Genomic DNA, 26,930 nt, shown 5'->3' with positions numbered 1-26,930 from the left:
GAAGGTCTTTATGTGATTGTAGAGAAAGACAAAATGCCTTAATAGCAGCCGGCGCTGCCTCTCTGGGACCCAGGGGACACTGCAGCAGCCCGTAATAATCATCGTAAATAAAAGGGGATGGCTCTGGTGTGCGGCATGGGCCGTTAAAACAAGCCCCAGGGTGGAAGGGATGTCTTAAAAACAAGCTGGAGAGGATGTTTCTCTCCTCATTGCCCCTCTAATTCTCCTTCCCTGCATGGCAGAGCAGGGGAAGGCTGGCACAGCTCAGCTCTTTCCCAGCCTCCATTTGCCTAAACAGCACTTATGGATTGGATATTATTTTCTGTTATCTAGTTTTATTATCTGGATATTTATTAGCTATATATTTATATATTATCTATATTTTATTTTATTTATATTTATAATCTATGTATTTATATATTATATATATTTACCTATTTTTATTATATATATTTATTATCTATATATTTATATAGATAAATATATTATATATATTAAATATATTAATTATATTATATTATATCATTTCATATTATAACATATTATAACATATCATATATTATATCATATCTTATATCATATAATATTATATGTTTTATCTATATTTAAGTTTATTATCTCTATTTATACAGAATCTGTATTTTTTATATAGTATTTATTTTTAGTATCAATATATTTATTATCTGTATATTTATATTTATCACCTATACATTTATTATCTATATATTTATATAGATAATCTATATTTTTATCTATAGTCATAATCTATATATTTATTACCAGTATATTTATATTTATCACTTATATATTTATTATTTATATATTTATACATATTATCTATATTATTTATTATCTATTTTTATTACCTATATCTATTATGATCTGTTCTCTATATTATTATCTATTATCTGTGCTTCTCTGCTCCTGTGGCCTTAGGGAGGGGACTCTCACACCTTAAACTCAGGCCTTACTTTCTGACCTAGCAAAACTGAGTCCAGGCTGTGCTTAACCTTCCCAGCCCTTGCAGCTGAAATTTCTTCCTGCTGTCTCTTTACCACAGCTCTTTTTCAACCTTGGTTTTCCCAAGTGAACCTCTCCAGACGTCCCGAGGCTCTGGAGGTCTCCCTGCATTGGGTGGGAAGAGAAATCCAGAATTCCAGCCTGGAGATGCAGAGCAAAAGGTATAAATTAATCTTCACAAGAGAGAAAAGGAGAGGTAAATGGGAAGGAACACGGATTTTACTAAGGGGGCATGCAGCCACATCTCTCCCAGGCTCCCTGCCTGGAATATTGAACTCAAAGCCAAGATTTTGCCAAGCTTTAGTGGCCTTGGGAATAATCCTGGAATGTGACATCGGAGCAGAGCTCCTTGGGACAGCCCCAAGGGACAGAGCGGCCTCCACACACCAGAATAAACTTCCAGGAGAGACAGGATGGCTGAGACAACTTTTCAGGGAGCCTGGTGTGGGCTGAAACCTCCTTCTTTAATGGCTTGGAGCATGCTGGGGACACAGGAGGTCTCAGGAGGGAAGGGACCTTAAAAGACTTCAGCAAAGAGGATGCATGAACTCCTTTTCCTTCTCTATAATACATGCCAGTCTCTCTCGGGGTGTTTTTCATGGCTTTGCAAGCAACAGATTGGCAGCTAAAACTGTTTCTTTCTCTCTCTCTCTCTCTTTGCTTTAGTTTCTTCCCCCCTCTGCAAATGTGTGGCAGAAAGGAGAACCTGCAATAAAAAAAAAAAGAGAAAAAAAAAAAAGAGTTGATTAAAAGCCCTGAGCTCTAGCTGCGAAAATGTTTTGAAGCAACTGTAACTACCTTTATTTTCTACATAATTCTTGCGCTGTGTTGCATTCACACCCTTCACAGCTCCATCTGTAATTCCAGTGTGGAGATGCTGGAGCTGGGAGGGAAAGGCTTTTCTTGCCACATGCAGGGAACTGCTGGCCCACGCCCTCCTACAGCCCTGCAGGCTGTTCCTGGGGCAGAAGATCTCCCAAGAATGGCAGGGAAGAGCTCATGGAGGGAGTTGGGACACAGGGAAGCTGTTCCTGGGGCAGGAGATCTCCCAGGAATGGCTGGGAAGAGCTCATGGAAAGAGTTGGGACACAGGGAAGCTGTTCCTGGGGCAGGAGATCTCCCAGGAATGGCTGGGAAGAGCTCATGGAAAGAGTTGGGACACAGGGAAGCTGTTCCTGGGGCAGGAGATCTCCCAGGAATGGCTGGGAAGAGCTCATGGAAAGAGTTGGGACACAGGGAAGAAGTTTGGGGTGCTCCACATCCTCCTGAGGCTGAGGTGTTCCTGCCTCCCTGAGGGATCTAGGGAGGGCTTAGCCCATCCCATCACCCTAAGGTGCTTCTCCATCCCTCATCCTGCTGCCTGCCCCATTTCCCTTTGCTCAGTCCCAGCCTCCCCCTCCTATTAAATGAAACTCTCTTCACTCCCCTGCATCACCCTTTCCCAAACTCCGTCCAGTTCCTGGTGTTGTCCCCTTATCCCACATCTGCAGCATGAAGGGAGCTCAGCCTGGGTGTCTCCACCCAGGATCTCTGAGTAATTCCCATCTCCTGCAGTGTGAGGGGGAAAAAAGGAGATAACTGGAACTCAGAAATCCCAGGATCCTGGGAAGCCACAGCTGAGGAGCTGCTCCTGGGTTTTGGCATCTTTCCATCGTCCCTTGCTCCTGGCCAAATCCTCCATCCCCTGGAAAGGCACACCAATAACACAGAGCAGCTGCTGCTCCTGCTGCCACCAAACCTGCAAAGCCACACCTGAGGGAGCAGGTGGCATCCTCAGCTCCCTTGTCCCTGCCTGGATTGTCCCTGTCACCAATTATTCCAGTCCCACGTTGATACAATCCTGCACAAGGCCAGAGTGTGATGAACTCAGGGAAGGGGTATCAAGTTCTGAGGGTGTCCAGCACTTCTTAGAATGGCCTAGAATAATTGCCAGACAGCTGATCAGATGTGCTTTGAAAATCAAAAGGTTTAAATAAATGAGAAAATAACAAATTATGCAAAAACAAAAAGTGAAAGTTGAGCACAGTGCAAGGAAGCCCTTTTTGCGCCTGCTAAGGCACCCCAAAAAGCCCTGAGCACCTCTGTGCTCCTTCTTAGGTATTTAATGTTTTAGGAGGGGTTTTTGCCTTGCTGCCTGATAAAAAAAAAGCCACAGGTTTTGAGAAGCATCCCAAAGGTCCAACCAGTGCCCCTGTGCTGGCACTGGGTCAATTACAGTGAAGGAAACACAGAAGTTTCTGATGCTTTTCCTTAAAAGTCAAGGATGAAACCAAAACCCTTTTCCTAATTTGGAACCATTTGTTTGGGTGTGAGGATCCAATGCAACACCACCTGCCAAGGGAGTGGTGGGCATGGGGAAGGGGAGCTTGAATCCCACCTGGTGTGGGAATGAAGTGTCCAAACCCCTCTCAGAGCCCTGGCTGCTCCCTGTGCCCCTGGCCATGGAATTTGGTGACACAGGACAGGCACCAGCTGGGACACGGGATGGGATTGACCCCGGGAAGCTCTGGCACTGAGCAGGACAAGGGCAGGGGCCAGGCACTGTGCAGGGGCCAGGGCTGGCACACGGGCTTGGCTTTCCATGTCCTGCAGCATCTGGCTGAGGGATTAAACCTGACAGGAATCCCCAGTTCCTGGGGCAGGAGAAAAGGCTCCTTGCACTGATCCACACGGGATGGGGCAAATCTGAATGCACCCCTGGAGTTCCCGCTCTGCCTCAGGGCAGGGGTTGTTCCAGAGCCCCAAATTCCCTGCAACCCAAATCTTCATGGCCAGAGCCAGCCCTGCCTTCACATCCAAACTGCTTCTGGCTTTCTTCCTCCTGGAGTTGAATTTTTTTGGGATGCAGGGAGTTCTGGGGAAGGGGGGAAAGTCCAGGACCAACCTCCTGCTCTGCTCCACCTGATGGAAACCAACAGAAGGAATCCTGTGTGGGATATTTATGGATATTTCACACCAGCAGAGCAGCCAGGAGCCAGGAGGGGGTTGGTGCCTCAGCAGTCAGAGCCAGAACCTCATTTCCAAGCTGTCCTGGTACAGCAGTGGCACTGTCACAGCCAAGGAGAGCTGTGCCCTGCTGTGTGCCACGTGTGCCACCAGCCCTGTGGCAGCACAGCCACTGCAGCCTGGCCAGGGAACGCTGGGCTGCTCCGTGCCTGGATTCCTCCACATTCCCCATCCCATCCTGTGGCTCCTCAGTGCCCTGCCACCCCAGCCACCTCTTCCCACAGCAGGGAGGATTTTATTTGGGAGCTCTGGCACTGCTTTGGAAATCCTGCAGGGAAATGGAACAATTTAACACCACGGGAGCTCACCTGCTCTGCCTTGGTTCCAGAGATGGGCCCTGGGGATGGGAAAAGCATTCCCAGAAACGGGAAATTGTCACAGTTAGGGACACGAAAAGAACCACACTCACTCGTCAGGTAGAAGCAGGGAAAAGAAGACAGTTTATTTTGATATAGGGTTTATATACTATTTGGGATTTGGTCAAAGATTGGTCAATGAGAGGAACACCTCTCTGACCCCAGTGGTCAATCTAAAAGTCCATCACCGAGAGGAATGAAAACAATATACATTGTTTTGAGAGACTTTGAAGGAAAGTATGTAAACAATCATTAGAAGGCTTAGCATTATGGCAATAGGAAATTACCTTTTCCTCCTGGACAGCCCCTCCAGGAGCCCATCCTGTGTGCACTGCCAAGGCCACAAAGAGTGGAGATGGGGATGGAGACAGTGTCCACCCTTGGGCAGTCCTCATCCCACAGGAAGAGGGTCAGGAATGGGCAGGACAGGAGATCCCTGCTCCTCTGCAAGCTGAGTTATCACAGATAAACCCAGCTGAGGCCGTGCTGTAGGAGAAACCCTGTCCTGGCAATCCCTGAGGGAAAACAGAGGGGAAATGACCACTTTGACTCTGAATTCAGCTCTGTACTCTCAGCTTTCCATGGGCTGCTCCTTGAAACACTCACAGGCAAGCCTGGATGTATCCAGGGATGGAGCAGGCTCAGGATAACCCCTGTGTGCTGCTGGAGGCCTGGGATGCTGCTGCTCCCATTCCAGAATCCCCAGGGACACCCCATGGGGAACTGGGAGCCCTTGGAATGGTGCTGGAGCCACAGAGAGAGAGACAAAGCTTTTATCAAATCCAGTGGTTCCTGCTGAGGGATCAGAGAGATGGATAAAGGACCTGTGGGTCAGGGCAGAGACATTCCCGGCCTGGGAATGGGATCCACTGAGGGAAATGTGGTTCTCACTTCACTGCAGTGCTCCAGGATGCAAAAAAAAGCACTTTCCATTTGTAGTTCTGAGTCAAATGTTCTGACTCAGGGAAGAGTTTTTGCAGCCTTCTTTTCCTCTTAATGTGTTTTGAATAATTTTTTTTTCCCTTTATCCTTTCCTTAGAAAGCAGAACATTCTTGTAAAAGCCTTTCTTTGTTAAAATCTGCAATTTCCAATTCAAAAAAACAACTTGTTATTCCCCCCCCCACCTTTTTTTTTTTTTTTCCTGAGGTGCAGATGGAGTTTCTAATGAGGAAAAGACACTGATGCTCATCTCAGGAGAACTCCCTGGCATTTTTCAAGCCCAGCCCCACATGCTGGATAAGCCACATTTTCCTACAGCTGCAGGTTAATGGGATTTTCCACACTCCCTCCCACATCCAGAGGATTCCCTGCATCCCCCAGGAGAAATCCCACCAGACCCCTGTGGGTCTCAGGTTAAGCCTGCTCTTAATCTTCCAACTCAAATATCTTCTCCTTTTATTGAGTGTGACCCAAAATCCATGGGATCAGTGGAGGAGGAGGGTCATGGAATGGGGTTGGGGTGCAGCAGCCACTGAGAAGGGCAGAGTCCAACCACAACCACCTCATGGAGGCTCCAAGTCCTAAAATAAATCCTATTAAAGCAAGAGGGAAAAAAAAAAAAAAAAAACAAAAAACAAAAAAAAAAAAAAAAAAAAAAAAAAAAAAAAAAAAAAAAAAAAACCAAAAAAAACAAAAACAAAAAAAAAAAAAAAAAAAAAAAAAAAAAAAAAAAAACAACCAGAACTCAAATAGGATTTATTTTAGGATTTGCATCTGGAGATGCCTCCCCCTCCCCTCTGGTGGAGAGCCAGCTCTGAGGAGAGGTTTTAATGCTGAAGTTCAGCTCTGTGCATCCTCAGGGCCATTTTTGGAAGGGATCCTGGGCTGCTTTGGGGTGAGGGATGCTTTGGGATGAGGATGGAGATGGGGCAGTGCAGGGTCCCCCAGCAGCAGGAGCCTGGCCCCCTGGAATCAGCTCGGATGAGCTCATTCCCAGAGCAGAAGGATTGGCAGGAATACTGAGAGGATGGCTGGAAATTAAAAACAAACAGAGGAGAGCCAAGAATCATTTATTTGGAGAACATTTTGCAGGTTTTGTTTAGGGTCTGGTTTTAGCCTGGCACTTGTTGATTGTATTTGCACTGGAAATAAGATAAATGTGACACCTGCTCCAGTTAATCTTTCCTTCCCTTTGCCTCCCCCTCCACCAAAACTCCTTTATTTTAGGAATTCACCAAAAGACATTGAAAAAATGGGAGAAATGTAGGATGATGTGCCTGCTTAATGATTCTCTGAGGGGAAAAGAAATCATTTACCCACGATGTGGAGCACTTTTGATTGAAAAGATCTTTGAATTCCGTGTTCGAGCCGGGAGCAGAAAGGGGGATAACAAACCCAGGAGAGCTCACGTCCCTTCTGTTCATCACCATTGGCCCAGGGGGCTTTGCATTGCTATTAAAACAAGATATAGGGTGAGGAAATAGGAGTGAGAAGGAGTAAATATGCAAACAGGCTTCCAAATCCAACAGCAAACAGGGTCAGGATGGAGGGAGGATGGAGGAGTGCAAGAGGATGGAGGTTGGATTTATAGGGATATGAGGATTCCTTGCTCTCTGTTGTGTCATTCCTCTTTTGAGCAGGTTTTGTCCAGGGAAACCCCATTCTCAGAGGTGGGGATGCACTTCCAGCCAGGAAAGCTTTTCCCAAAGGCTTGGGAAGCAGGGCTTGGCTGGGGGGGATTCAGGTCAGGAAAAGTTTTGCCCTGAGCAAAGATCCCCAGCCCTGCCCGTGCCATACCTGCTCCAGGGACAGCTCCAATGGACTTATTCCATCCTTCCCATCTGCAACAAAGCACCATTAAACCCAGCAAGAGAAAACCTGGCATCATTCTTCCCCATCTTTCCACACGGACTTTTAATGTCCACGGAAACAAATCAGAAATATTGTTGCAATTGCGCTAATTGGGCACTAATGAGCCACTGCCCCGTGCCGTGAATCGTCAGCTCGTCTCCCCATCCTCCTCCTCCCACTGACCCCCCTGATCCCAGGAGCATCAAGGACTCGGGATGAAGGCTGGGAAAAGGGGGAAAAGCAGCGAGGGAACGGCGCGCGTGGAATGAGCTGTTTGCTTTCCCCCTGATTGTTGCTATTAATAAAACATTACATTAAATCAGGGCTGGAAGGATTGTAATTGGGATCATCCATCACATTTCCAGAGGAGAGGAGTTCCCGTTCAGTCAGCTGCCACCCCGGTGCTGAGCAGAGACAAGGGACAGCCTGGTGTCCCCATGGTCCTGCTCCAAGGGTGGACCTGGTGTCCCCATGGCTCCCATCTGTCCCCTCCCCACAATCAGCTCCACCCCTGTCCCTTTCCTGCCTTTCTTTTCCATGGGCAAAGGCAGGAGCTGGGAAAAGAAGGGAATATCAGTTGGAGACAACATGGCTGGACCAGAGTCTGCTGGGATTTCAGATTGAGGATTTGGAATTTGGAATTGAGAATTTGAGATTGAAGATTTGGGACTGAGGATTTGGGATTGAGGATTTGGGATTGAGGATTTGGGATTGAAGTGTTGGGATTTGGAATTGAGGATCTGGGATTGAAGATTTGGGATTTGGAACTGAGGATTTGGGGTTTGGGATGTCCCATCCCTAGAAGGGTTCAAGGCCAAGTCAAACAGGACTTGTAGCAGCCTGGTCTATGGGAGGTGGCCCTGCCCTGGGGACCAAGTTGGCCCCTGAGGTTCTTCAAAACCGTTCTGATCTGTGATTTGGGGTTGATCTCTGTTTACTGACAGCTCCTCCTCATCCCCCAAGGAGACAAAACCTCCTCCATCCCAGCAGGAAACACCCCTGGCACTCACTGCAATAAATTCCCTTGCAGAGGGAGCAGAGCAATTGGAATTTCAGCCACTTTTCAGGGCAGCTGGAACCGTTCCGTGAAGAGCTGACCCAACAACTGGAGATTTATTGTTCCCAATCCCAATAATTCGTGTTGTGCACCTCTTCCTTGGCAGCAAATAACTCACCCATGTGTTCCCACAGGGGCACAGGGATGGATTGGGGCTGCTGGGCTGGAAATGGGGGAATTTCCTCTGCCCCAAATTCCCACCTTGGCTCTACACTGAAAATCCTGCAGAGCCCCTAGATCTCCCCAGTCTCCAGCCCTGGATGAGCCCTTAGTCTGAGCTCTATTAAATCCCTGTGCTGGCAGCTCCTGACTGCCACGTCCAGGCTAAATTTCCAGGTGGGACTTTGTTTAGTCCCATTTCTCTGAAATTTAATAAATCCTTTAATATCTCCCCCCACTCTGAGCATGTTTGTCACTTTAACTTACAGCTCTTGATGTCTCCGAGACATCAAACAGGTCAAATCCCTTTGGTCTGGAACTGCACAGGATTTTTTTTTTTTTTTTTTTCTTCAGGTTCAATCCTGTAACTCTTTCCTGAATCCTCAGATTTCCTTCACATCTCCAAGACTGGCTGGACAAAACGATGCCCCAGCGAGGAAATTCATTAGGAATGTTCTCTGTTATGGAAGTAAACCCCCCCAGTGATCATTTCCCTGTATTTATGCTTTATTTTCCCACTCCTTGGGCTGCTCAAACAGCAAATAAATGGTGTCATACCCATTTATCAGGCTTATAACAAGCACTAATGACCCTACAATAAAAACAGGAGGAGAACTGGTGAGACAGAGATTAAGAAAAATAAGATAAACGCACGCGGGCTAATATTTTTAAAGCATGTCCCTAATTTCAGAGCATCAAGACGTGATCACAGCTAAAAATACGGCCATCCATCAAAATCCTGTCACAGAGAGAGTCTGGGACTCATTTAGACAATGAAGAGCTGAAGGAAAAGCCGAGTTTCTTACGCTGTTAATACAGAGCTGAGCAATCCGAGAGGAGGATATTCCATTAATGGCATAAATGGATCATAATAAAAGGCCATTCTGACATGTCAATACTCTCACTCTGTGCTAAGAGAGAAATCTCAGATGGAAAAAGCCTTTCCGTGGGGCTTGGCCATTCCTGGTGATGCTGACCTGAAAAAGAGACTGCACAGAGCTGGAGAATAAAGTAGATATTTATTGAAAGGCTTTAGGGCACACCTTGGGCAGGACAAGAGTCTGGCCAGGGCTGCACCCAAGGTGGACCCAAAATGGTCACAAAATGGACAACCAGTCACAAGGTCTCACATTTTTATGTTTTAGTCCATTTGTATATTGGGGTTTAATTGTCCAATTCCAGCTCCAGGCTGTGAGGTCTCATCCTTCTTGTTCCTCCCTCCAGCCACCCTTGTTTGTGCTTTTGGGCCTGAAAGTTGTCCTTGGTGTGCAGCAGGAAAAGGGTTTGTTTTGTGTCCCTGCTGTGTGCAGAGCTGAGTGACACTGACTGTGAGCTCAGAGCTGCTCCCCTGGGCAGCACAGAGTCTGGAAAATATGAAAGCTCAAACTTAAGGCATCACTGGCAGCACCTGGATCTGGAGATTTCAGGGGTTGGGGGTTCAGGTCCCACCTCACCCTTGGGTTTTTTCAACCGGAGCTCTGCCCCAGCTCATCTCCCAGGTCAAATCTGGCTTTTCCTTGCCAATGGTTTTGGGGGATGCAGGCCGGGGAGGAGCAGGGGACAGGGCAGGATTGTCACCAGGGATTTGGGGACCTCCGTGGCAGCCACTTCCCAGCATCATTTCCGTGATCCCAGCTCATCACCCACTCCTATCACTCGGCTAATTGGTTATCTGAACACCAAGGATTAATTAATTACAGACACTTCATCTCCTCAGATTTGGGGACCACCACAGGTGTCCACCTGGCGAATCCAGGAATTCCCTGATCCACACTTGGGGAGCTGCTGCCTTTGGGGTGCCAAGCTCTGACCCCACAGCTGCACCACCCCTGACCCCACAAACCATGCCCAGAGCTCCAGATCCCAGCCCTGCATCCCAACCCCGCTCCAGGCACTGGGGATCAGCCAGGGAAGGAGGAATTGGGCTCTCCCCTGCAGCTCCAGAGGCTCCCTGTTGTCCCTTCCCACCCCACACTTTGTATTGTTTGGAGAACTCCAGCCCGAGCTGAGACTTCCAGGGAGAGGAGGAGGTGCTTTATGAGCTGGGATTTTTGTTCAGTTTTGAGCAAAATCAGCATTGTCAAGATATGGGAATTTTATTTTATTTTAATTTATTTTATTTTATTTCGTTATTTTATTTTCTAATTTTTGCTTTATTTAACTTTATTTTATTTTATTTTATTTTACTTAACTTTTATTTTATATTTTATTTCATTTTATTTTGTTATTTTATTTTCTAATTTTTGCTTTATTTAACTTTATTTTATTTTATTTTATTTTAATTTAATTTAATTTAATTTAATTTTTAAATTATTATTTAAATTTTAAATTTTTATTTTACTTAACTTTATTTTAATTTAATTTGACTTTATTTTAATTTAATTTATTTTGGTTTATTTCATTTTACTATTTTATTTTGTTTTATTTCATTTTATTTCGTTTTATTTTTTTGGTGAATGGGAGGTTTCAAAGTTTGCAGAATAGGAGCCAAGGGAGGATGACAAGTTGTGGCATGGAGCTGATCCTGCTGCTCCAAGTTTTTTGGCTCACTCCATGAATCCAACCCTAAAGTGCATCTTGAGGCTCCTCCAAAGAGAAAAGCACCAATTTGCTTCCAGCTGAATGGGACTGAAGGGCTTTTCCCTCTTCTTTTAATTAAAAGGGATTCCCATTTAATGGAAAATAAAGCCAAATGGAGAAGCTCTCCCATGGAGAGCAAGAAAAAATAAAGGTATATAACACAAAATATATCTGGGACCAGACAGGAAATGTTTATTTGGGGGAACATTTTGGTGAAGAGAATGGGACTGTTCTTGTTTCCAGCCAGACTGAGCAGACAGAGGGAAAAGTAAAGAGAAGAAACAAATGTTCCAGTGCATTTTCTAGGCTGAGGAGGGTCCTGGGAGAGCAGGAGAGGAGGTTGGGAGCCAGGAGGGTGCTGATGTCCTCTACTAAAATCCCTGGGACCTCCTGGACTGAGCAGGGATTCCCAGGGGTTTGGCTGTGGCTCTGTCACCCACACAAACCCCACCCTGACCCAAGGGAGGTGACAGTTTGGGTGCCACCACTGTCACTCCCAGGCTGGAAATGCTCCAAAGCAGGCTGGAGTTTGGAGGATGGAATTTGGGATTTGCTCAGGGCTCTGCCATCCATGGAGGAGCGAGCAGGGATCTCCTCCAACAAACCCAGAGCTCATCTGATGCCTTGGGAAGGCTGAGCTGGAACAGAGACTGGATACAGCCAGAGAATAAAGTAGAGATTTATTGAAAGGCCTTTAGGGCACACCTTGGGCAGGACAAGAGCCTGGCCAGGGCTACACCCAAGGTGGACCCAAAATGGTCACAAAAACAGACAAATGGTCACGAGATCTCACACTTTTATAAGTTTTGGTCCATTTGCATATTGGGGTTTAATTGTCCAGTTACAGCTTCAGGCTGTGAGGTCTCATCCTTCTTGTCCCTCCCTTCAGTCCACCCTTGTTTGTGCTTTAGGGCCTGAAAACTTGTAGCAGCTGTCCTTGGTCTCCATCTCCTGAGCCAGGATTTTCTTCCTGCTGAACAGGAGGAGCAGCTCTGGATGCCTCCCTGTCCAGGCACCTGCTCCTGGCTGCTGTCCTGGGAAGGACAATGGACTGGAGTGACACAACACAGCCCTTTCCTCACCTTCCCTGCCTGTCCAGAGACTCCCTGCACTTCCCACAAACCAGAAAATACCTGGATCCAGATTTCACATCTCCTGACTCAAGCTCTGCCCAGATTTTCCTCTGTTTCTGAAATGGGAACACGAACAATCTGGGGCACATTAATCCAGTTCCCGGAGCTTATGGAACAAATCTGGAAGGAAAGAGTCCTTAAAAACACAGAGCTGAAGAGAAAAGGACATGGAATGGAGTCCAGGAGGTGCCAGGCTCATGTCTGGGTGAAGGAAATGCCAGAGACTTCTCTCCACGCTCCAGTGAGGAGTCTGCTCCAGCGCCTGGTGGGAAACCCTTAATGAGGACAGGGATTAATGGCAGAGTGGAAAGGGCACGAGGAACTCACTGAAGAGGAGCTGACAGCTTGGAGAGCTGCCCACGGGGGTGTCTGGCTTGCAGGACATCCATCCCGAGGACAGCCGAGTGATTTGGGACCTGACCCCAGCTCCAGGGTGTGAAATGCAGGAGTGACAGCACAGCCAAGCACATCCCAGGGCAGGAGGAAGGGCAAACTGGTTGAATTCCTGGTGGGATTTATCTGCAGTGCTCCTGGACTTCTCCTGAGGGCAAATCCAAACAGGGAAGGGGCAGGAGAGGTCTGAGCTGCCGCTGTGGGGAGCAGAGCACCCGTTTGGTGAGCCAATGGATTCCTTGGGAAAAAAAGGTAATGAAGGAGAAGAGCTCCTGAGGTGAAAGGACTGTCTGTGCAGAGGAAAACTCAGCACAAATTAAGCAGTAATACAGTTAAACTCCAAATTAGGAGCTGTGAGGGAGGTTTAGGAATTAAGGAGGAAAAAAACCCAAGCAGTTTTGAGCCAGAGTCTGGTACTTTAATGCAGGAGATGAATGGGTTGTCTCCAACAGCAGGGATCTGGATTGATCCATGGGAGTGTTTCCAAGAGCTGGATGGAACTGGGGCCCTGAGGGAGGCTCGGGAGGCTCTGCAGTTCAGGTTTATGCAGGGAGCTCCAGTGCAGCTCTCTGGTCTCTCACCATGGGCTGCACTGCCACAATCTCCTCTCAGCCATGGAGAGGGAATCACATCCTGCTCCTGGTGTGTTCCCAGCCAGAGCCCCCCAGAAACGTGTCAGGATCAGGGATCTGAACAAAACCCCTCCCTGGAAGCTCTATTTCCCATTTTCTGAGGGGTTTGGTTGTGGCTGAGCCCAACCTCAGAGCTGTCCCCAGCTTCCCTCTGGGACATTCCAAACCCCACCAGGAGCAGATCAAGGCTGAGGGACACCACGAAGGGAAGGAAACAAAGCAAGGAAAAGGAGAAGGTCTCCAACCACAAACTCCTCCTCCTCTGTTTGCTTGGGTTTCTGTCCCTGCTGAGGAACTCCTCCTCGTGCTCCCATGCTCTGCCTTCTCAGGGAAAAACCTCCATATCCCACTGGCTTCCCACAAAACATAAACAAGGAAAGCTTTTGATGTCGGGGAAGCTGGGAGCTCGTTTGCACAGCTTTGAAGGGGAGGATTCGCTCAGGTGGGTGGGGAGAGGATACCCCTGGTAGGAGAGAGGAGCTGAGCTTGGTGTGCAAACATCAGCCTGATGGGATGGGAAAAGGAGGGCAGAGATGGGAAAACGAGTGCAAAGATGGAAAAATGAGTGCAAAGATGGGAAAATGAGTGCAAAGATGGGAAAACAAGTGCAAAGATGGGAAAACGAGTGCAAAAAGGACTCAGTGTTGGATTTTGTCCCCACTGACACCCAGAGCTGGTGTCTGGTGGAAAATTTCCCCAAATGCAGGAAACTCGACTGCATAATTAGTGAGGGACTGTGATCACACTCTCCCCTGATTAGAGGGAGAGATCTGGGCAAGATCTGAACCCTTTCACTGCACAAATGAGACCTGAGGGCATTAACCCTCTCCCCAAGTAAGAGGAAAAAGACAGAGTGAGAGGTGAACAGGACACAACATGAGATTGAAGTCAGTGAAGAGAGAGAGTAGAAGTCCTAGGTTGGAAGGAGGATTGAGGAGTTGCCTAGTTTGGGCCAGACTTCTCTTGTGAGGCCATGGAGACTGGACTGAAATATCCCTGTAATTTATAGAATGTTTTTTGGAGGGATGCAAAAGGGAAAAGCTGGGAGGGCAGCAGGGGTTTCTCAGGGGAAAAATGGATTTTTCTCGGCGTGGGGAGGTGTTTCTGCCAGATTCCTCCACTCCAGGGATTTCACAAGGAAACAGGGGGTTGTCCTGGGAATGGGAAGTTTCCTGCACCCCACAAGGCAGTTGTGATCACTCAAACTGCTCTCCAGACCCTCCTGGTGTCACTCCTGGACTGACAGGAGCTGGAGCACAGGGATAGGGAATGGTGTGCTCACATTGGGATACACCTGGAGACCCCTGAGGAAAGGATGAGGGAGAAGGAACAGGAGGGAAGGACAGGAGCACTCCCAGCTCCCAGAGTCCCACTTAGTTTTGGGTCCCCTCTCCCACACCATGGAGAGGAATGACCATCAGTTCCCATCCTGCTGGGAGTGCTGCCCCTCTCCAGGGCTCACAGGCTGTGGGAATTCCCACCAGCATCTCCCCCACCCTCATCCATGGGCAGTAACAGCTCTGGGGCTGTGGGAGCTGCTCACCAGGAGAGTTTTGGGGGAGCTGGGCACGTCCTAACCCATCATGGCACCCCAAGAAGCTGGGATGCTCCTGGAATGCTCCAGAGCCTCCTGCTGAGGTCAGCAATGCTCTGCCAGCTCTTCTGTCCTCCTGGGAAAGCCCAGATGTGTCAGAACAGACTCTAAAAGCCATTTTCAGTGGGGTGAGCAGCCAGGAGGCAGAGGGGAGCAGAGCAGAGGAGGTGCAGGTCCAGCAGCTGCTCTTCCCCTGGCTGAACACAGCATTCCCTCTCTATCCTGTTTTCCAGCTCCTGAGGGTGTCACTCAGCGTTTAACATCCCTACACATCCTCCAGCATGGAAATTCCTGAGAGGAGCCAGCCCAGCAGCCAGGACTGAGCTGGGTTTGCTTGGTTTAGCTCTCAACCACATCAAAAAACAAAATTTCAGCTGCCTCCTAAGTGGGGGCTGAAGGAAGGGGTGGGGATTCATCCTCCTGCTGGGAGCAGGATCCCATTCCCAGCTCCATCCATCACTCTGCTCTGGCATTTCCCCGGACAGGAGGGATGTGAGCACAGAGAAACCTTCAGAGGAGAGGCCAGCACAGACCTCGAGGGCATCTGAGGGAGGTTCCCCCAGCTGGTGGCCACAGGTGGGTCCCCACAGCCTCCTTTGATGCTGCCCCACTTAGTTTGAAGTGCCGAGTTTTCACTTAAGAGTTGGGATTTCAACCCAAATTTCTAATCCCGGGCTGGGGAGCCGTGCCTGGCCGCTCCTCTTTTTGATCCATGTTGTTTATATCCATGGATGTGTCCCTGAGGAGAGCCTGAGGCTGGCAGGGGGCAGCCCCTCAGCCTCCCCTCCCCACGGGCTGCACAGGCTCCCTCCAGAAGAGAGAGAGAGAACATCCTTTGCTGGACGTTCTGGGAGCTCAGCTTTTCTGGGAAGGTCCAGCTCAAGCTGAGCCAATTCTCGTTGTGCTTTTGTTTTCATCCCAGTTGGCTTTGGATTGAGCCCTAAAGAGCTGGGGAGGGGGGTGGGGGGAGTTTTGCCTTTTTTTTTCCCTTATTTTTGGTTTCTCTCCAGGATGCTGCCTCCCATCCCCCTGTATTTGCTGGAGCTTTTGCAACCATGAGAAACGAGGCAGTAAAACCACTCCTAACTCTGAAGCTGGAGGATTTGGTGCTATCAAGTGGCTCCAAAGGTGACCATCCTCACCAGTGTCCCACAGATTGACCCAACAGCAAACTTAGCACTGGGACCCCTTGCAGGAGAGATCTGGATAAATCCAGGCCTCATCTCATCCTTCAAATGTGGTTTTTTTTGGACACTGATGTTGGAGAAGAGCTCTTGGTGTAGTATAAATAGATTTTGGCGTGTATAAAAGCCTGGGCAGTGGCCCAGGGAGGTCCTGGGTGGTGTGAATCTGCTCCTGGCCTTCAGGGTGGGAAAGATTTGAGATGTTTTTGTGAGTTTTGGAGAGGGTTTGTTTGGGTCTCTAAACTTTAGGGCAACTTGGGGATAATTTCCTTCACTGGGTTTCTCTGGGGGTGCTGCTGTGGGGTATTTGCTGCTGCAAACTCTGGGGGAGGTTGTTCCTTGGAGCTGGGACGTGCTGGAGCCCACAGATGGTGTTTGGAGGATTTGGGAGATGATCCAGCTCTGTCCCCAAAGGTGAGGAGAGGGTCTGGACCTGCAGCTGTGGGGGAGGATCTGGAGGATTCCATGGGGCTCGGGTTAAACAAACTCCTGGTTCAGATCTGGAGGTGAGGGAGACCTGCCCTGGAGCCTGAGATCTGCTCTCCCTGCAGGGCTGTGCGAGGGTGGAAGGGCTCCAGTGCAGCTACAGAGCTCAGTTTGGGCTCAGGAATCAATGCCAAGGGCAGAGCTCCTGCAGCCCCTCCTGAAAAACCACCCGAGGGAAGAGCAAAGCCAGGCTCAGCCCCCACAGAGGACCCAAAACCACGGGAGATGGGGGAACTCTCAGCATTTCACCTGCCTGGTGCTGGTCAGGGGCTGGACATCTGCTCAGGGACTTCTCCGGGGTCTCTTTGCCTGCAGGAAAACCCTAAAAAGTGATTGGAGATCACAGGCACATTATGCAAAACCTCCATTTGCATAATCATCATGCAAATTGAGATGGATAACCAGCTTTAACCAGACTCGAGTTGCTTTCAAGTGCCTCTTTCTCGGCTGCTACTTCAATCACTCAAAAGGACAGGGTGGGGGAAAAAACAGAAGGAAAAGTTCCAACTTTCTTCTCCAGGTTAAGCAGAGTCACCGAGGCAGGGAGGGACAGGACAGGAGGTGACAAGTGCAGTCCCCGAGTGGCCTGGAGGGGTCACTGGTGGCTTTCACATCCAGGAGACCCCGAAGGGACTGGCCAGAGCTGACAGCCCCAGGGACAAGAGGAGCTCTGCTCCATCCCAGCGTTCCTGGAACCTTTGGAAAGGCTCTGGGTCTCCAATACTTTATGGGATTGTGGGGACAGAGGACACGATATGGCCGGGGCTGCTCCCCAGCCCTCACAGCCTCTGGAGCATTAACCCTTGTGATCCCTTAGATTAGTGTGATTAAAACTGCGCAACTTTTTTATTTTAACTGAAATGGCGTCTTTTATACATTTTTATTTAGTTGGCATTTTGGATAGCTCAGTCATTGGCACACAGCGAGGGAAGGAATGCAAATATACATCATTTTACTTACAGTTAAGGTGGCTTAACATGTGCTTATTAACTACTTCACTCAGTGACTTTTAAACTCTAATACTTTTTCTAAACACTTTAATAGCTATTTTTAACTGTGCCACTGTTGTGGTTTGAAAGCAAAACGAATGAGAGGCTCCAAGTCAGAGATATAATTTAATAAGAAAAAAGGTAAAAAGGTAAAAATAAAATAAAATAAATGCAGTAACACAAAGGATCACTGACAGAATCAGAACACAACCTGAGCAGGGTGGTGGGAGCAGTCCAGGTGAGGGGCTGTGATCCCACAGAAAGGTCTGGGAGCTCTGCTCCTCTGGGAATCCAGTGGGTAAGTGCCCTTGCACTGTCCCACATACCAGCTTATATCCAGGTGGGAATGCTTGGCTCCTCCCCCTGGGCAGAGCATCTCCCAATGGGATGAGGAGTGTGAAGTGGGTCCTTGATGGCCCATTAAACAGAGATAACCCCTGGAGGGAGTTCCCTGTGACTCATGGGCCAGGCGTTAATGGGCCATTAGCAGAAGACACCCCAAAGGCCATTAGCAGAAAAGGCAGGGGGCTTGGGAAAACACTGCCTCACCTAGTTTAACAGTTCATGAAGATGGTGATAGAATAAATACTTTGTGTACATCCTACACTGCAACCCAGGACAGCCACAAACTTAAAGGAATTTTAACTGCGTCATGGCTTCAAGGCCCTAACAAGGCCTCAGGTCAGGGTCATTCAAAGTTCTGATATAAATCATGACTTCTTGCTCTGAGGAAATTAGTAGCACCTTAGGATTTTAGCTTTTATATTTTCCATATATTTGTAATCCTGCAATTCTTTAGTGCGTAACTCCAAACTCCACACGCAGTGTGAGCTGCTTCCCCATTTTGGTCAGACACAACAATTCCTCTCCAGGCCTGGCGATCAAGGACATCTCACTGCCTCAGGTCCTGAGAAATGTAAACAAAAATGAGTTGTGGGGAGCAAACTGGGGGTAAATGACTTCATTATCCCTGAAGCTTTAATTGGAAGATCAACACCAATATGCAAATGGACCAAACTTATAAAAGTGTGAAAACCCAAGATCCATGATCCATTTTTGGGTGTAGCCCCTGGGGGGCTTTGTCTGCCCCAAATGTACCTGAAAGCCCTTCAATAAATATAAACAAACTGCTTTTTATTCCCTTAATTCTGTCTGCCGTCTGTGTTTAGGTGTCCCAACAAGGCACCACTTGGAGCTTTTCCTTTTGCTCTCCACAAGGAAATTCCTGGTCTTCCCACAGCTCTGCCCTCACTGAGTCCCTGCAGGGCAGGGCAGGTTTTGGTGATGTGCAGATCCTGCAAAACCACCCCAAAATCTCGGCTCTTCTTCCTCTCCAGCCCCTGGGAGCCCTCGGGCAATTCCTAACGAAGCCAATTCTCTTATCTCCGAAGTGATTAAGGGATATCACTGAACGTCCCCGGGGAAAACAGATTAGGGAGAGCACAGGGTGACCCAGATAAGGACTTTTATCAAGCAGAACATGAGGGGTGACATGAAGATGTCACCTCATTAGTGACAACTGCCCAGGGCTCCTTGCAAACCACCCTGGATGCGTTTCACCATCTCCCAACACAGTGTTCCTGCCAAATCCCTGGGCCCCTGGCAGGGAAATGGGGCACAAACGGGTTGTGGGGTGGTCAGAGGGCATAGAAATGGGGTCTGAAAGGGTTGTGGGGTGGTCTGAGGGCAGGGAAATGGGTCCAAAAGGGTTGTGGGGTCATCTGAGGGCAGGGAAATGAGGTCTGAAAGGGTTCTGGGGTGGCTTGAGGGCAGGGAAATGGGGTCTGAAAGGGTTCTAGGGTGGTCTGAGTGCAGGGAAATGGGTCCAAAAGGGTTCTGGGGTGGCCTGAGGGCAGGGAAATGGGGTCCAAAAGGGTCGTGGGATGGTCTGAGGGCAGGGAAATGGGGTCCAAAAGGGTTCTGGGGTGGCCTGAGGGCAGGGAAATGGGGTCTGAAAGAGTTGTGGGGTCATCTGAGGGCAGGGAAATGGGGTCCAAAAGGGTCCTGAGAGCAGGGCTGGAGCTGCATGGTGCAGGAACTGTCCCTCAGCCCGTGGGATTTCTTGGACAAGAGCTCTGGGCACACACCTGAGCAGGGCAGGGCAGGGCTGGAGAGGAGAATTTCAGTTTGTTTAGATGAGGACTGAGATAAAGCAGGGTCTGTAATGTCCCCTGGGTTAAAGGGCAGGACCAAACCCCCTCCTGTGGCTGGTGGGGAGGGATGGTGGTGATGAGGGGTAAAACCCCTGAGGGCAGGAGCATGAGGATCCCAACTGGTACAGAACGGGTAAAACTCTGCTGAAACGCTCGAGCTTTTCATGGCAGAACAGCAGAAACTGCTGAACCATCTGTCTGGGAGCTTCAGGGAGATGATTCAGGACTCGGGGGTAGGCAGAGGGGCGACTTTGGGAACACTCTGTGTCTTGAGGAACAAAGCAGCCCCCAAGAGAACGGAGATGAGCGATGACTGCACTGAGCTGTGCTGGCACAGGGAGCACCCCCAGCCTCATCCCTGCTGAGAGAGGAACGTCCAAAGCCAATTAGCAAAAAAGAAAAACCCCTGATTTCCGTCAGGAGGAGCAAATGTGATTTGATTCCAGCTGTCCTGGGTTGCAGTGTAGGATGTGCACAAAGTATTTATTCTCTCACCATCCCCATGAGCTGCTGGAACCAGGTGGGGCAGTGTTTTCCCAGGCCCCTCCTTTGGGCTCTTCTGCTCATGGCCCATCAATGCCTTGCCCAGGACTCACAGGGAACTCCCTCCAGGAGCTCTCTCTGTTTAATGGGCCATCAAGGAGCCACTGCACGACTCCTCATCCCATTGGGAGATGCTCCCAATGCCCAGGGGGAGGAGCCAAGCATTCCCACCTGGAGAGAATCTGGGATTTGGGACAGGACAAGCAGCCCTGAGCCACTGGATTCCCAGAGGAGCAGAGCTCCCAGACCTTTCTGTGGGATCACTGCTTCAGGAAGAGCCCCTCACCTGGACTGCTCCCACCACCCTGCTCAGGGTGTGTTCTGACTCTGTCAGTGCTCCTTTGTGTTATTGCGTTTATTTTTACTTTTTTACCTTTTTTTTTTTCCTATTAAATTGTATTTCTGACTTGGAGCCTCTCACTCGTTTTGCTTTCAAACCATGACACCAGACCTTTCCCATGGCAGGACACAGCAGTGTCTGCTGAAATTGGGGTGGTTTTTTTTTTTTTTCTTGTTTTCCTGCCTCAGTAGTGCACAGGTGCGGGGAGGAGGGAGAAAACAAACAAACAAACAAAAAAATAGATTGCTGAATGCTAAAAAAAAAGAATTTTAGGTGTTTCCTAAAAATACAGGTAGCAGCAGTTGGGAGGAATCAAAGAAACTAATGGACTATGAATGACCAGAAGGGTCAAAGACAATAGGAAAGCACTTAGTGAGAGCAGGGGATTTATTTCTGTGGTAGAAATGGCTCTGCTGTTAGAGCCAGATGGTGAAATTGTAAAACAGCAGAGTGGGGAAAGTAGGGATACTCCAATACTCCACAGATAGTCCAAATCCAGGAGATAAAAAGGAGGCAGAAAGTTTTATTTGCTGTAGTTCCCAGTGCAGGAGGGCATCCAGGGATTGTCAGCCTCAGCTTGCAGCTGGAAAATTGCTCCCCAAATTCTTCTTCCTCCAGCTTCCTCAAGGTCCTTCCACCCAGATCTTTAAAAACTGGGAGATTCCTGGGGTGCTGAGTGATCCCCAAATTATTCCAACATTTAGGAAAGTAATTGGGTTATCGTAAGGCAAAGGGTGGGAAAATCCATTTGGGATTTAACTGATGAAGGAGCTGGCACTGGGAACAACTCTGTGAGTCTGTGAGGGGTAGATTGGGTAGGTTTAAGGTTTCTCCAAGAATTTTGGCTTGGCCCCATGTGGCCTCTTATTTCCTTCAGGAGTTTTGTGGGGAATTAAAAGGGTCCTCACTGATGCAATAACAGAGGGATCAATGGGTGTTTGCTCCCATGAGGATTCCCCATGGATTCCTCTCTTGGTTCAGTGCCATTTAATGTCCTCTGAGGTGCAGGGACAATCACACTTAAGTGCAAGAATCACAGTGAGAGGGGGAAAATACCCAGCAGGAACATCCCCAGTGGCAGAATGGGGTGAAATGATCCCACTGTTCCATCAGGGCCACACAAACGGTGTTCCAGGCTGCTGGGAAGCAGGAAAATCCAGGTTTTTTTTAAATATGCACATGCACAGGGCAGAGGATCAGCCTTTAAAACAGCCTCTGAGTCAGCAGGGATCTCTGTCTCCAGCAAGAGGAGGATACTGGGGGTCCCATTCCCTAATGATCCCAGTCCAGGATGAGCCCATCCCTGCTGCAATCAGCATTATCCCTAAAACCCATCACTGTTTGCCTGGTGGCTCCTTATCCGGCAGCTCAAAGCACCCTCAAGGTCAGGCCTGGAGCAAGGTGTGAAAAGCAGGAGCTGAGATGTGTAAATGTGGAGTTTGGGGCATTTTTGGGGTGTTTTCAGAGGAAGCTTCAGCAGAGACGGCTCCATCAGCATCCCACAGCTCACTTTGGAGGCTGGTTACGTTCATTATTTTTCATCCTGGAGGGTGGAATCACTGAAAGGAGCTGTTCCCTCCTGGATCAGCCATCCCTGATCCCAGGCAGGGTCTGCCTGGGCTGGCTGGGGTGGTTTACATGCATTATTCTTTTTTAAGCTGAAAGTAAGGAAATAACACTCGGAGCTCCTTGCTCCCACACTGGAATCACAACCAGCCATGAATAATTTATTTTCAAATAATTAATTATTCTGCTTATTTCTTCATTAGCTGGAGAACCTGAACGTAATTAGCTGCTTACCTCCACAAAAAGAACCAATTTTTTTTTCCTGACGAAATAAATAAAATATGAGCAAGATTTTCATCCCCAAAAACCCCCAAACAACTGGTGACCCTTTAGAGCAGGGTCCCTGAGGACCTTCCTGGGTGTTCTCATGCTGCTGCTCATCCATGGGGGTGGATTTGGATCAAGGTCTTCCAGCATTCCCACAGAGAGAATCCCTAAAAATCTGATCTGAGCCCAGCTGGGATGGGATTGGAGATCACTGGGGGATCTGGTGGGACTTTCTCCGCTTATCCAGAGCTGCCACCTCTCCCAGGGAATGGGGGGGATGGTGCCTTCTCATCTCCTTAAAACGTTGGTGTATTGTGCTTGTTGATCCCTTTAGAATTCAAAAGAGTGGCTGCTGCAGCTCAGCCTGGGCAGGGCAGGAAGCCCTGGGGTGGCCTCTGGAGCCTCTGCACCTGCTGGACCCCTGTGTGAATCTCAGAACGGGGTTCAAACCAGGTTTGGGTTGGGAGAGACCTTAAAGCTCATGGAATTCCCACCCTGCCATGGACAGGGACAATTCCCACCATCCCAGGTTGCTCCAAGCCCTGTCTGACCTGGCCTTGGACACTTCCACAGCTTCTCTGCACGAACTGCTCCATCAGGATTTCAGCCCATTCCAGTGATCCTGAGCCTCCCCAGCACCATTTAGGCAGTGCTGGCTGTGATCCCTGTCCCAAACCTCCCCCCGCACCTGCTGCCAGCTCCTCTTTTTCCTCTCCAGCCTTCCTGTTTGCCGTGCAGTTTTTGCCTGAGCTGGCTCTGTCAGCTCCACGCTTTCCTGCCTTTCTGCTGAGCTTGGTTGGAGCTTGTGCAGGCTTTATCCCACTCCTTTTTTTAAAAAATTTTATTTATTCCTATTCTTCTGCCTTGTACCAGAGCCAGGAGTGCCTCGGAGCCGGTGTTGCTCAACTCTGCAGCTGCGTGCTCTGTACACCCTGTACCTTCCTGTGTGTTCATGCTAAGTTTTCTGTGCTCTAAATATATTTTTTTTCTGGGAGATATTCCCAGCCGTCCCCTTCCTCTGATGCCCCACACCTTTTGCACGGCCTCTCCTGGAGGCTGCAGGTGGTTTTTCCCCACCCCGTGCCTACATCCCCCGATGCTCTGGCTGTATCTTTGTTTTTATCACCCATTTTTGGCAGGTTGTAATGACCGCTTTTATCTGTTCTCCTGGCAGTCTGGATCTTCAGGCAAAGCTTTTGCAAATGCTGACTTCTCTTCCCTGAGTGATCTCCCTGCCTGAAATTCCAGCTGCTGGAGATTAGGCTGTGTGCTCAAGGATATGCATCTCAAAATTGCCTCCCTTATCTGGTTTAATGGCTTTGTCGCTGCTCGGCTCTTCCCGGGCTCTTCCCATGGAAAACTTTGCATTCCCTGCTGTACCTGCGGTCCTGGGGAGGAGGACAGTGCTCTGGGGACCACGGAAAGGGGAGACAGAGGTGGGGAATGCTGGAGCAGATCCCGTTTGGAGCTGTCTGCCATGCAAATAGATCCTGAAGCAGCAGCAGAGTCGCTTAAAAGGGGCTGTTGAAGTCATGGTTTGACCATATTGATGCAGCCAGATCCTCACTGCTCATGAGAGGAGCTGCTCCCAGGCCTGGGGAGGGATCAGGGCTGCTCCAGGATGAATGGGGCATCCCTGGAGAGATGTCAGTGCAGCACCAGTGGGAGCCCCTTACCTCATCCCACCCCATCCCACCCCATCCCAACCCATCCCATCTCATCCCATCCCAATCCATCCCAACCCATCCCATCCCAATCCCAATCCCATCCCATCCCACCCCACCCCATCCCATCCCATCTCACCCCATCCCATCCCAATCCCATCCCATCCCATCCCACCCCATCCCATCCCATCCCATCCCATCCCACCCCATCCCATCCCATTCCATCCCAATCCATCCCAATCCCATCCCATCCCAATCCATCCCATCCCATCCCATCCCATCCCATCCCACCCCATCCCATCCCATTCCATCCCAATCCATCCCAATCCCATCCCATCCCAATCCATCCCATCCCATCCCATCCCATCCCATCCCACCCCATCCCATCCCATCCCATTCCATCCCAATCCATCCCAATCCCATCCCATCCCAATCCATCCCATCCCATCCCATCCCAATCCATCCCATCCCATCCCACCCCATCCCATGCCAGGGGCTGGCACTGCTCTCCTACCAGCCCTTCACAAGCACTTCAGGCACCAGACCCCCCCAGGGTGCCCCTGCCAGGGACATCCACAGGCTGTTTGCATTGCCAAGGAACATCCCTGGCCTTTCTCCTTGCCCCTGCCTGGAATTCCCATGGAATTACCTGATCCAAAGTCCCAAACGGGCTTGGTCTGGCCCTGTGCCTGAGGAAAGTCCAGGTAATTTTATTTTAATGCTCCAATAAAAGGAGGATCCTGCCATGGGCTCAGTGGTTCTCTGGTGCTGCCGTGGCCATGGGGTGGTTCCCATCTGGAGATGTGTCCTCAGAGGATTTTGGTCTGGAAGTTTTCCATCTTTCCTGCCTTCTCTTCCCTCTCTGTCTCAGCCCTCCATTCCTCTCCAGGTGGAAGGGAAGAGCTCACAGACAAAAGGGGATGAGACAAATCCACTTATTCTGGCAGTGATCTCCCCTTGCTAAGCCCTTGTAATGTTGTTTGCTCACTTTCAATTAGCCCCGTGTTGGAATCTGCAGCGAGGCCTCGTCCTCTACGAGATCAGATTAATGGGTTTTGTGTCTGGTGTTTAAACACAGCCCCCATGTGTGTGCTGTGCTCCAAACCAATAATACTTTATCTTGATGTAATAAAAATGATTGCAGGCAGAAATGTTCTCCCTTTGTGCCTGTTCCTCACCACTCCAGGGAATTGCTGGCTCCTCTCTCCCGTTTCTCCTGGTTGAAATCCGTGAGGAAACAGTGCTGGGAGGTGCCCCAAGTTATCTTTTCATGTTTTCCCTGCTCTCCTCACCTCACACCCCTTGTTCTGCCAGCCACGGAGGTTCTGAGGCTCTGTCTGAGATCTGTAAGCAGCTTTTTGCTCCAGTACCTTTTCTGCCAGGCTCAGCCCTGACTTGATGCAATTTGCTCAGGACTTGGTGGCCCCTGTGACCTCCCATCCCAGGGCTCCTCTCTCCCAGCCTGGGCAGGGTCCCTGCTCCTTCCCAACACCTCCCTTCAGGTGCCTGCTCAGCCCTTTACCTCACAGGCTCTTCTTTGGGAGCTTTTATTTTTAGTTTCTCTCCCCCCTGCTTGGGATTTCTTGCAGCTCCAACACCCTTTCACTCGATGCCATTCCAGGTTTCCTGCCCATTTTCATCCTTGACCTCTCTCCAGCTGAATTCACTGAAAATTCCTTTTGTTTCTCGGCATTCACTCTGCTTGAAATCAAGATCCACAGCTGCAGCTTTATTCTCTTTTGTTCCTTCCTCTAACCACGTGTGGATTTAGGTCGAAATCTCCCCTTCAGGGCTCAATTCTGCAAACAAGCCCTTCCATAATATCTCAATTTCTCACCAGAATACTCTAAATAATCATAGGTTCAGGTGGAATTCTGCTTGCCAGCTCTCACTGTGGCTCCACAGGCTTTTTTCTGTGGAGCAGAGTCACTGAATTGTTTTTTCACAATGACTGAAGAATTTCCCTCCCCAAGGGGAGCTCTGGTGCACAAAGAGGTCGCAGCTGGGTCTTCAGTGATTCCTGTGAGGAGGATTTACTCAACCTGGGTGTTCAAACCACTTTTTCCTTCCTCTCTCTGCTTTGGGTGGCCCAGTGGGTGTTTGGAGAAGACCCAGAGCAATCTTGAGCATCCAGCAGCCAGCAGAGCCTGTTCTGAGGCTTGTCCTGAGCTGAGCTCATGCCTTAAGCTTTAACTTTCATGTATTTCAGACTCTGTGCTGCCCAGGGATGCAGCTCTGAGCTCACAGTCAGTGTCACTCAGCTCTGCACAGGCAGGGACACAAAACAAATCCTTTTCCTGCTGCACACCAAGGACAACTTTCAGGCCCAAAAGCACAAACAAGGGTGGCTGAAGGGAGGAACAAGAAGGATGAGACCTCACAGCCTGGAGCTGGAATTGGACAATTAAACCCCAACATGCAAATGGACCAAAACTTATAAAAATGTAAGACTTTGTGACTGGGTGTTAATTTTGTGACCATTTTGTGTCCATTTTGTGACCATTGTGGGTCCACCTTGGGTGCAGCCCTGGCCAGGCTCTTGTCCTGCCCAAGGTGTGTGCCCTAAAGCCTTTCAATAAATCTCTACTTTATTCTCCAGTTCTGTCCAGTCTCTGTTCCAGCTCAGCCTTCCCAAGGCATCAAAGCCACCCCAAACAGAACAATTTGGGTTGGAAGGGACCCTAAAGCTGAATAGTTTTGATTGGAAGGGACCTTAAAGGTCATCTTGTTGCATCCCCTGCCATGGGGCACCTTCCCCTGGATCCCATCTCCCCATCCATCCCTGCCTGGTGGCGCCAGTGCTGATCCTGCACTTGAAATATTCATTCCTCAGCTCCCAGAGCAGCTTCTCTCAGAGGCAGGAGCTCCTGGGGTTTGCCAGAGCTCATTAATCCCACAGAGGTGCCCCCGTGCTGGAGGTGGCCGGGCTGGGCTCTGCAGGGGGAGGCTCCACTCTGCTGCCTCAGAGGACCCTCCATGGTCTCCTGACATTGATTTCCTCCCCCTCCGTGCCCGAG

Source organism: Zosterops lateralis (genome assembly GCF_965231275.1).
Source record: "Zosterops lateralis genome assembly, chromosome: 19".
In the NCBI taxonomy this organism is placed as follows: domain Eukaryota; kingdom Metazoa; phylum Chordata; class Aves; order Passeriformes; family Zosteropidae; genus Zosterops; species Zosterops lateralis.
This window is presented reverse-complemented; position numbering follows the sequence as displayed.